This window comes from Berghia stephanieae, chromosome 1 (assembly GCF_034508935.2).
Source record: "Berghia stephanieae isolate SIO BIC M18660-M18661 chromosome 1, UCSD_Bste_1.3, whole genome shotgun sequence".
NCBI lineage: Eukaryota > Metazoa > Mollusca > Gastropoda > Nudibranchia > Aeolidiidae > Berghia > Berghia stephanieae.
In genome coordinates this window covers 110903074-110915573 of record NC_088360.1, presented here as the reverse complement: position 1 = coordinate 110915573, position 12500 = coordinate 110903074, and the positions used below count along the sequence as shown (strand labels likewise).

The following is a 12500-nucleotide window of genomic DNA, read 5'->3' as shown; positions in this document are numbered from 1 at the left end:
AATAACATGCAAAACTGAGTGTTGATTGTGAAATTCCAATTCCATAGCTGTCCTCTTTAATTAATGACTTATCGATAGATAAAAGTGGACTTCTTTTCGCAGCCTTACGAGAGAGGAACCGATAGAGATTCCGTATCATATCGTATTGTTTAAGAGCTTATTGGTTTAAAAGAAAACTTAAAATGCTGTGTGAAACGTTCATGCATAGATACAATTTTCAAAGTTAAATAGGCCTATAAACGTTCATTGTTAATTTGGCAATTTTGAGTATTTAATCACTAGTTCAAATGAGTTAAAGCTACAGATTCATATCAGTCTTCGGTAATTGTGACGTGATGTAAATAAAAAGCAATAAATTACAAAGTCAAAATGGGATGCAAACTACATTAGTTGTTACTTTATAACAGTTAATGTATGTTGCTTTTATTCGGAAAATAGTATGATATGAACTCATAACCACTAGCTGGAACTACCGTGTCACAAGATTATTTTGAAAAACGATGAATTCATCTTACTTTGTGGTGCGAAAATGTTTACATTTTTAGCAGAGTAAAATCTCTAATTTTATGACAGGGGTTTTAAAGTAGATTTTTATAGGTCGTGAAGAAGAAATCTTTTTTGTGATATGGCATCACAATACGGGCCAAAATGTTTATTCAGTTAATAGAAATTGATTCGGAGGTTGACACAAAGTTTTACAACTTTTGATAGAAGGACATCTGAGAAAAACTAGAAAAACAAGCGCCATTCCAAAAAAATCTGACTACTATACTATAGTTCATTCCTTACAGTCAATGAGTAGCATCAGAATCAGATCCATAGTTCCCTTCCATGTAGTCAAGAGTTAATTAATAGAGTTACTTCTCAGATCATTGAGACAAAACTATATATTCAGACTACTAGTACAATCCTTTCAGTCAATGGATCCATAATTCCCTCCCATAGTCACAGAGATAATTAGAGTGATTGAGTTGGGTGAGTGTAACTGTTGTAACAGTAACATCTCAGACTCAGATCATTTTGATCAATGAGGCAAAACTATATATTCAGAGTACTAGTCCCATACGATTGACAGTCATATCAGCAACACCAGATCCATGTAATGGGCATAACTATATATTCAGAGTCCAAGTTCCATCATATATGGTAATATCAGACCCACTAACTATTCTAGTCTAGCTATCTAGCAATAGCAATGACTATCTACTATCTATCTAGCAACTGTTCAAGTTCAAGTTGTGAAGTTGACGTGACGAGCAAAGGGCCCTCTAGACTTATACACTAGACTAATACAATAAAGTCAATATTTATCAGTTAACCATATAGAAAAAAAAGATATAAATATAAAGCCACAAGCCATAATAAAATAAGAAACAAATCCGAATCAGGATGTCAGTCTGATCACCATATCTGAATCTGTGCGACTCGACAAAGCAAGCACGACAACGGGTCTATCTATCGTCTGCAGGAACTACAGCCAGATGCTAATTCTAAACATTTCTTAAATAATAATTATTACGCAATTATTATTGGTACTTACCACTTTTCAAAGATTCTGGTTCGATAAATTATCAGCCATAGATCTATCTAGTTATTAAAAGCAATTGAAAGCAGATTCGTACTTTCGATTTAAAAAAATGAAAACAAACCCAATCACTCAATTTGTAAGATCAGAGGGCGTCATAAAAAATAGTTCATACTTTCCAGTAAAATTGTTGATAGTTCACTACATTTTATATATTTTCATATCATTCAAGATATAAGAAATATTATTTAAAACTTATGTTCATCAATTAACCAATTTCTTATAAAGTACCGAAATTATAAGAACAGAATCAATTATTGCGCATTCAAGGAAATTGTACCAAGGCAGAAAAGTAGTAGTTTTGCTTGAAATCGTTATCCAACCAATGGCCCCCACTAGCGGGGGCTGAAGATTCGACATGTCAATCCTTTCCAGTATAGTAATCCTTGGTCAAAACTAAATTATGAAATTATACTGAGGAATGCCTCAATAATAAGAATAAATGAAAAACTCGAAATAAATGAGTATCAAAATGTGTAATTCTAATCGTTTTTACTTAAAATTAAACTTTCGAAATCTGGTTCATCCCGCTTAATAACAAAAGACAGAACAGGAGACGAAATCACATGCCATACCTATCCAAGATGTGGAAAGAGAAAAGAAGATTTTGTCAGTTGCAAAAAATGTTTTGGAGAGGCTATTGTTCTCTCTTTCACCTGAACCCTATGTCTCCCATGCTCTGGATTGGGTAACTAGTTCATTTAGATCTGGCGAAAAGTACTTTACAATAGAATAGCGTCTTATCCAAAAAGCAGCAGGCATTTGTCACTGTCCGTCTAACGCTCCAAAAACCGAGGTAATTTCCAGCTCCATGGGCGTAAATGGCTCTAATGGACTACTTTATATTTCTATAAATTTGTGATTTGGATAAAATATCAAAAATGATTATTTTTCCACTCCAAATGGCTTTTTAAAACGCCATATTCTGAGATTTGGCACTTAACAACGCCAACCTAGCATTCCTAAATAACCTCCAAGTTGCCAAAATGAAAAAAAAAATCAACTTTACTGCTAGGATGCAAACCGGGCGCTCTACCAAAAATTGCTCCACCGGGTAATAAGATGCTATTTTTTTCACCGTTTATATCTAATATAATTTCTACCTAGGTCATCTATTATAGGTGTGATCTTTATACAATAGTGAAATGACGCTCTAAGATGTCAGCTCCACGTTACTTAAATCTTTTAAACTTTTTCTTCTTATGCATGGTGTAACCTTAAACGTCTATAGTCTGGCCAATAGATAATAATAATAATAATAATAATGCTGAAAACTTATATAGCGCTATAACTCCGAGACACCAGACTCTAAGCGCTTAAATTACAAATTACTTTGGCTGAAACATACTCATTCACACCCACAAGTACACACACACACACACACATACACACACACACACAACACAACACACAACACAAACCAAACCTATCTTGCTTCTCATACCATCTACTTAAAATCGAAACAAATATGTTTTAAGCGAACGTTTAAAAATAGACAAAGATTCTTTTTCACGAATGCTCTGCGGTAAGGCGTTCCAAATAGAGGGTCCGAAATGAGAAAAGGATCTCATTCCAGCATTTTTCCGAATTCGAGGGACAACTAGTTTTGTGGAATCACTGGCCGAACGTAAGGGACGGGGTTTTGAATATCTTTCAATTAGTTCTGAGAGGTAGGAAGGGGCAGTACCTTCAAGATAACGATACACTGAAACACAAGCTTTGAATTTAATTCTTTTCCCAACAGGCAGCCAATGCAGGTCATGAAGTAGAGGTCCGGCAGAGTCGCACCTACGCTTCATGAATACTAGTCTGGCAGCGCTGTTTTGGACAATCTGAAGATGTTTCAGATTGTATTGCGAAACGCCAAACAACAGAGCATTACAATAATCCAATTTCGATAGTACGAGGGACACAACCAGCTGCTTGGTCACATCCTCAGATATAAACCGTCTAATGGAAGCAATCTTTTTTAGTTGGAAAAAGAGAGATCTAACCAAATTATTAACCTGATGCTAGATAGTATGCGCTTGGCTAAGAAGCTCATAACATTGCCATCCGGAAGTATAACTTACCAACACACAAAACTGTGTGTATCCATGAACGTTTATAGTCTGGTTGATACAGTTCAGTGAGCATTACTCATAAACGCGGATGGCAAAAAACAATAACAAAGACCCCATTGACGTCAACTGCATACTATCTATACAGTTTAGTGAAAATTACTCATAAGCGCGGATGGCAAAAAAACAATAACAAAGACCCGAATGACGTCATCTTCGTTCTATCTCTACATCCAACTTTTTTTCAAATTTTCTATATCCTCAAGTAAGACAATAAAGCTTTTGGTGAAAAAAAAAACCCGTTAAGATTACATCTCTGTGATAAACATCATGCCATTGCAAATTATATAAACGTTTCAATCACTAAATTGAGCGCATTATTCTTTTTCCGAACTTAAACCCTCAATATTTTCTTCTCTTTGGCATGTCTGTTTACACACAGGAATTGAAACACATCCGTTTCCACTTGAAGCACAGAATTCGATACCGTATTTGTTTGGCATGTGGCCTTCACTTAATCAGTTCAAAATCGTTGATTTGTTTAATAAGCTGTGGCATTTAAGTGTCATATTCTCGCTCAGTGGTTTTATCTATGACACGTGCAGTTTTTCCATTACAGAGTAAAGGAATTGTGATGTTTGAAGTTTATTCAAAATCATGTTTTTAAATCTGTGTTGGAATGGGTTGGGGTTTTTATTTCGGGGGGGGGGGGGGGGGGGGGGGTAGGTTGGGAGGGGCGGGGGGTTGATTGCTAGAAAAAGAAAATATGTAACATTGACATTATCATCAAACCATGCAGTATCTATATACATCCTTTATTTTCTTACTATTATCCATCATATTCTCTCTCTCTCTCTCTCTCTCTCTCTCTCTCTCTCTCTCTCTCTCTCTCTCTCTCTCTGTGTGTCTCTCTCTTTTTCTTTCTTTCTTTCTCTTCCTCTCTTTTTCTCTATTCATTTTTTATTCAGACACGCATTACACTCACAATTAGATATATATATATATATATATATATATATATATATATATATTTTATATATATATATATATGCACATTCTCTTCTTCCTCCTTCCTCTCTCTCTCTCTCTCTCTCCCTCTCCCCCCCCCCCCCCCCTCTCTCTCTCTCTCTCTCTCTCTCCGTTATTGCTTCCCACAGCTTACTTTAGGTCTCATAATCTGTCTTTACTTTTTTTAACACTTTATGTGTCGATAACAAAGCAAAAATAGGAAAAGATGAAGACGAAAAGGAGGACGAAGGGTAGAGGAGGGTTTTTTAATGGAAGAAAAATATGTAGAAAGACCCGAACGATATAATCCAGATTTCTCCGCTGTTACAAAATATTATTATCAGTCAATGATACGCAAAAAGAACTCCTCGTAAGTCACACGTTTTCTGCACAAGGCAAATATATAATAAAGAAAAAAAGCCTTAACAAACTCACGGCCTATCTTATCAATATTGTAATAGAGCACACTCGTTCAGGGTTCAATATTCACAGATGGAAAAGGTTAGCCAGATCCTACATAGGACGTTTATCACCAGATTATCATTGCATCCCTTTGCTTTTCATGAAATATTCCCTACGAGATGTTCACCAATTTCCGATATCAAGATGTGTAAACTGTGCTGGATCACGGAACACCTTCTCTACGTTTTACCGGTCTGCTATTTATTCCAAGGGAAATAACAAGAAAATAATTTAATAATAGGAAAATGATTGAGTGTCCCATTTCAATGATAAAGATCCTTATAGACACTATCTATCTATCTATCTATCTATCTATCTATCTATCTATCTATCTATATATATATATATATATATATATATATATATACATATATATATATATATATATACATCTTTCTATCGATCTATCTCTCTATATATCTATATATATATATATTATCTCTCTATCTATCTATCTATCTATCTGTCTATCTATCTGTCTGTCTATCTATCTTTCTAACTTTCTAACTATCTATCTTTACATCTTTCTATCTATCTGTCTTCCTTCAGATTCTTTCTTGATTCCACCTTTTTGTTGACAACAGCGCACGGATTTTGTTTGCTCTGTGTGTGTGTGTGTGTGTGTGTGTGTGTGTGTGTATGTGTGTGTATGTGAGAGAGAGAATGTGTGTTTGTGTCTATACGTCAGGTTATTCTTTGTACGCCTGTGCCCGTACGTAAGCATTGCAACGCTCGTCCTGTGAATCCAACATATTATATTATTTTGCAAAAGAACCCAACATTTTGCAATAACTAATCAATAAAAAAATGACCTCTAGCCTTTTTCAAAGAGGCTGCCGATTCAGGTGGCGGAATGAAGAAAACGAAGGTATTGTAGAGTAAATGCCTCGATACTGGTGTGATGACCTTTTCCTTACGTACTCTTTTTGTTTGGCGATATGATTGGCTCTATTTATTGACTTTGGAAGATTATAATGTATTTGATTAACCCTCTAATGCTGAGACTGTTTTTTTTTTGGTTCATACAATCCCCAATTATTTATCTGGTTGCAAGTTTGCCGCCTATCATTTTTCATCAGGAGATCAGGGTTAATATCATTCAATTTGTTACTGCAATATACAGATGTTTTTTTTGAGTCAGAAATAATGAAGCTAATAAAGAATTTATCAATACATTGTGGAATTGATCTGCTATCAAGTCCAAAAAAACATGTTTCCTTATCACTTTAAACCTCTTCTTACCAACTGCAGGGAAATTGTTACATCTGTTACAATATGATATTCATTTTCTTATTCAGATTTGTTTTGTCCATCACAAAATTTGAAGAAAAAAAGTCATATGTTAAATTTGTAATGTTCCAAGAAGGTTTTAATGATAATATTCTGGTGTTTTCAATTGAGTCGGTTACCATCAATATATATTTCTAATTTCATTTCATTGATTTTGTTTATCATTTATATAATCATGATTTAATAATGTAGTCATATTTTCCTATATCAGTAAAGACGATTATAATGATATTGTTATCTTAATATTTGTCATGTTTATTGCCGTTCAGATGTGGATTATTTGGCACACCAATATGCCAGCATATGGAATACCGTACTCTGATAAAAAAAAACTTTTTAATTTTTGGCCAGAAAATGTTAACTTCAAATTATATCAATCGATCGAAATAATCCTCAGCTTGTGGAAACGTCCTAAACCTTCGACTTTTTATTACCTCAAATATTATCAGACTTTAGCCAAGGCAAATTGGATCATTTTGATCAGTATTTGAAATGCAAGTTTTTTTCTGGCCAGAATCTAAAATAGTGTGTTTTGTTAGTCGGGTTTTGGCAGTGTTATTGACTTAACTTGTCTTTGGAACGATTTCATGGAATGATGTTTGGAACGATTTCATGGAATGATGCAAGGTAGTTTTACCAACTCTCCCGTTCTCGGAAAAAAACAATCACACATTTTTTCAAAAGGGTCAGAAAACTCTTCTTTCAAAAATGGACTGATTAAAATGAGCCACATCTTGTTAAAAACTCTGGTTTGTCGCAAAATAGGGGGTTTGATGGAAAGTTGTGTATTTGTTGGGACAAGAGTTGGCATATTAAGAGATTATTACTTGTTTTTAGCTCTTTATGGCAAAGATTGAAGGAAACAATTTGGTTGCGTGTGTTTGTTTTACGATATCTGAACAAAATACGGAACATTTTGCTGTCGAAACCAGCTGATATAAAGTTCAAGACGATTGGAAACGCATATGTTGAGCATAAGGTGTGGTTGCAATTCACTTTTTGATATTCTGATTAAGCGATTTGTTGTAGTAAACCCAAATGATTAAATAGCGTAAGCTTAGAAGGATAATATTATTTGGATATTGTATTTATTTTTAAACGCACACATTTTCTAAGGTTCTGGAAACAGGAATACGGAGCACGTCAACTTGTAATTTTTTACTCTGCCCCTTGCATGACTAAATCCCACAGATTACACACATGTTCTTAAACAAGATCATTAGTTTGCAAGTTTACCTTTTAGTTCTTTTATTTTCTTTTATTTTTTATGCTTGTTTTGAGCTATCCTATATCTAAAACATATATCCAGAGATAGAGAGAGAGTTAAAAGAATAAAAATATGGATAACGAAACATAAGGAGTACAACAAGATTGAAAATATAAATTATCGATAAAGTACAAGTATTAGTAAACCTGAAACAAAAAATTGCAAATATCTACATTATATTTTAAATTCAAACTATATATATATATATATTGTCTATATTGTAAAAGACAGATATAGAAAAAAAAGCTTTACTATTGAAATATATAATGAGAACACGTACGGATCAATTGAAAATGTCTTTTAAAGACGTAAATTGACTTATTTGGGGAAAACAAGAAGAGATGAAGTGAGTAGGAAAGTGCCAGAAGACAATAGAGAATAAAAATTTCGCGGCGGCGATGGGGGTTCGAACCTGCGACCTTACTGGTACAACAACTCCGCCTTATTAGGGGAAGCAAAATTTACATGAGCATTGGGGTGGAGTTCCAGAATATGACCATCCGTGACTATTCGGCCTTATACACAATGGATCAATATTAAATTGTATTGAAATGGAATATTGTTGTGGTTTACACGATATTACCGTCTATCTGTTTACATCTTGTAAGAACGATCAGTTATCAGACATGGTAATAATTAAAAATATAAACAAATTAATACTTCAAAACACAGACATAGGTGTTAAGTGGTTCTTTGAGTTCATACACTAAAACTTATTATGTATTCATAATCGTTATCTCTGTAACTATTAGACTTATAATTTTTTGTTTGAAAAATATGTTTGTGTTTGAGCGGAGTCTGATTTCCACAAATATTTTACAATACCTGGAATTGAAAAAGAAACAAGTTGATGAAGTTCGTCTGATAATAGAGTTCATGATAAATTGATGGTCAGAAAAGATGTAAAAGATAGTCGTAAATATTTATTACAAAGACCGTCTATCTACTTGCCCTGCTCCCCCCCTCCCCCCCCCCCTACCTCTGGCTTAAACCCTAAAGTGTGATACCGACATGCATATTATTTCCTTTAAACGAGTCCATGAACTCAAAAAGCCCCGGAGCTGTCAAAAAAAGAAAGAAAAACAGCTATGGATTTATGATCTTTATTCTATAGAATGATAATAATTAAACAGTAAATTACAGACAGAGAAGTGCAGAGTAATATCTCGCAGTAATTGTGTCTCAACCTAATTTACTCCCACATTGTTATGCATACTATATTATGCAAGTTCTAACCCGAAGTAAATTAATTTCAAGTAATCTGCTTTATATCGTCTTTACCATTAATCACGTCGTTTCCTAATATTTTTCCATAATTTTAGTTTGGCAAAACTATAAATAATAGGGATCACAGTGATGCTGTTCTCAGAAATAACACTTTCTTAAATTTTGGCTAGAAAATTCGTCTCTCATAATATCGTCCCTCGAATATCGATCAATTGAAATGACCCTCATCTTGTCAAAAGCTCTCAAATCTGGGATTTAAGGAAGAGATTCTGGCCAGAATTTTTAAAATGTGTTTTTTATTTATTCAGAGTACTGCAGAGTGAGTGGCGCTATTGATTTGAGTAATCACCTTGCACATTAACCGTCAACGATGGGCGACATCAAAGCATAGGCTTTACAATAGCAATGTCAAAATAATACGGATATTACCTTCAGCGCCAGGTATTTCCAAATCCGGTTGGTGTCAAAAGATGTTACGCAAATATCAAGATTTCTGTATGGTGGTGCCAAGAAAAACAAGATTGGTAAATAATATATATGACGCCCCTTGCTATCGCTCTTATTATATAAATTTTGGGCCAATCATTTCAATTAAGGGAATAATTCTGTTTATTTGTGTCTGATTTGGTCATATGGGGCTCTTTAGAATCTGACTTTCTCGCAAACGAAACAGTTTGCATTCCTTATTTACGTGTTACGATGGAAAATTTTCTGGTTTCCTTGTCCTCTAAGGTAAAGAACTGAACAAGTGTGTATGAAAGGTGCCAGACAAAGCAAGAAAGAAAAATACAAGAAAAAACAAACATCCCAAAGCAGTGATTCGATTTCTGGGTTTTTCAATAGATCTAGCGGAAAGTTTTCTGCGATATTCTCTCGTTTTGTCAGACAGTAGCAAGTGATTGCCACTCTATTTCATGCCACAAAAAAGGGAATAATTAACTAGTGTTCCTTATGGGTTCATAAATAGACCAAAGGGTTATTTATTGAACCTGAATGAGAAATAGCCCGAATTATTGTTTGAAACGCCATATCGTTTATACGCACCTTCAGCACGTGAACATTTTCATTGAGCATACTATGATCTAAAAGTTGTATTAATGGGAGGTGACAGAGAGAGAGAGAGAGAGAGAGAGAGAGAGAGAGAGAGAGAGAGAGAGAGGGGGGGGGGGGGGGGGGGTAGGGGAATTGGCTCGTAGTCTTTGTTAATTTGTGATAGTCTGATACAAGATTTACAGCGTGGCGTCATTGTTAGGCTAAGTGCATCGCTTACTGAGTTGTCGTTAATAGTGCTCAAGGAAATCGATAATCCCCTTGATTGAATTATAGAATATATCCAAAATTTAGAGGTGCATAAAAGAGTCAATAAATGTATAGTAAAATAAAAAGAGTGATAGTCACTCTTTGTATAACATTTTTTGTTTACCCGAAGAAGACCTAAGGCCGAAAGGTTGGTTGCTTTGTTGCGTATCTTTTATGAGTCATTTTTACTCCCTTTATTTTACTATACACAATAGAATGTAACTCACGATTCTTTTTCTTTCGTTGTTCGTCGCCGTGTATTCTGACGTTATGTTTTGTCAGTGCCAGGCTATGGTTGGGTTACCTCTTGTAAGAAGGAGACCCAAATATAGTAACAATTGCACTGTAACAGTTTAACCACTCTATTTTGAGAATTTCCCCCAGTACCTAACATTGTACCGACCACCCGATATTAGTCCTTATCTTGTACCCCTCACCCTTCACATCTAACATGTCTATGCTATCAATAATATAATCCAGACTCTATCCTCACTTACCCCTTATCTTTGTGTCCCATCAATAACCCAGTCTCAACCACCTATCCGACTAGACTATAATCTGTAGTTACCAGACTTGTACCTACCTCATCAACATCACTGGTGGCAAATACGATAGGAGATAGAGCGTGTCCCATCTACCCTGGCCTACGATCTACCGCAGACAACTAGCCAACTGTTGGTGGCTCTTTTCGTTCTGTCATAAAATTCTATGGAATAGTTTAAAATAGAAAAAGGACGAGCATTTGTATAGCGCAACATCCGCTAAATAAGCCCAATGTGCTACACAAGGAAGTCCCAAGCCAACCGCAGCACAAGACGAGACAATGTATTCCATTTCGCGCTATTACAAATAATGTTCGGAGAAAGTCAACGCTGTTATCGGCCAGGTACTCATTTTAGATCTGGGCACAGTGAGAGAATGTTAGTAATGAACCTTTATTAAGGACTCAACCTTGCGCTCCCATAATAGAAGACTCGATCCAAGGACCTACAGGTACAAAGACTAGCGTCATATCGAACACCACCTAACCTCACAAATGATCTATTCTCTAGTTTCGCGAATCTTATGAGATAAAAATGCATTGGGGCGAATGAAATATTTATACACTAAAGTGTAGAATTAAGCGCCTTGAACAAAAAGGTAATAAATTACTTTACTGTTAATAACGACATCTGTTTATTAAGCGTCAATTCTGCATTTTTCCAACTAGTTATCCATATTTTTGACAGTTCTGGTTCCAAAGACATAAAGTAGAAAGACAGACATTTGAATCAACTGTTAAATCTTTAGCAAAGGGAATAAGTTCGCTATGCTTTTACACTATTAAACCACATTCAATGCGCTATGTAATATATTATTATTAGCTGCTTTGTCGCTATTCATGAAATTATACTGTAGCCCGTGTATAGGAAAAGAGCGGTACGCCTGGTAGATTATAACCAGGCATGGTGTTGAAAATAGGCACAACTAAGTAAAAACAAAATAATACGCTTTATCTCCAAACATGACACTTAATCACAAAACATGCACCTGTAGTCTATATTAATATATTCTATCTTTAGAATTGAAGAACTATGGCTACCTCACCTTAGAGGAAGACGTTTTCCATTGATTATGCTAAGTTTTTAGCTCAATTTTTTTTCAGACTTGGCTTTGAATTGAAACAGTTTGAATGTGCTCGGCCCTGTCTGGACTTCTTCCTCCATATCTATATGATCAACTTATTGTGACTAAACAGATTGAATTATTGAATTTTACGATTCTGACATATAGACAGTGTTACGTTGACACTTAAGACAGCTTGGTGCTGGAATTAATATCCTTCCTTTAACTCTCCTTACTAGCCATTTTCAGGATTTACCCCAAAACTTCATACCCAACTAAAATAAAAAAATATTTTTATCACTCTGACACAATAGCAGTAAGTTCTTTCCATACAAAACTTCTTTAGCAAAACATGCTCTACAACACACTGTTCATTTTCTTTAAATTTGATGATGTACAAGAGACATTTGAATAAGAAAAATGTTGGTTATATCGTAACGAATGTGACGATTTTCCTGTAGTTGGTAAGGAGAGGGTTAAAATAATGAATTAAAATTATATTAATTAAAACCGTCTCATAATTTTTTTTTCTTTGACTTTGTAACCAAGGATTGTCAAAAACTTGAATTGGTTCACTTTTAGTCATCCTATCTTTTTTGATGTCTCAGATTTAAGAATTTGGGACAAGTTGGGGTTCATCTTAATTCATTCGCCATAATTGAACCTTGATTCTCCTGGCCAATGATGACAATGGTGA

At 34.8% G+C, this 12500-nt stretch overlaps 1 protein-coding gene across 1 annotated transcript in view; it reads left to right on the top strand.

Annotated features, from left to right (window-relative positions):
- LOC144962722 (uncharacterized) overlaps positions 1-12500 on the top strand; it is a 143522-nt gene that overhangs the window by 122217 nt on the left and 8805 nt on the right. The gene's annotated exons all lie outside the window — the stretch shown is intronic.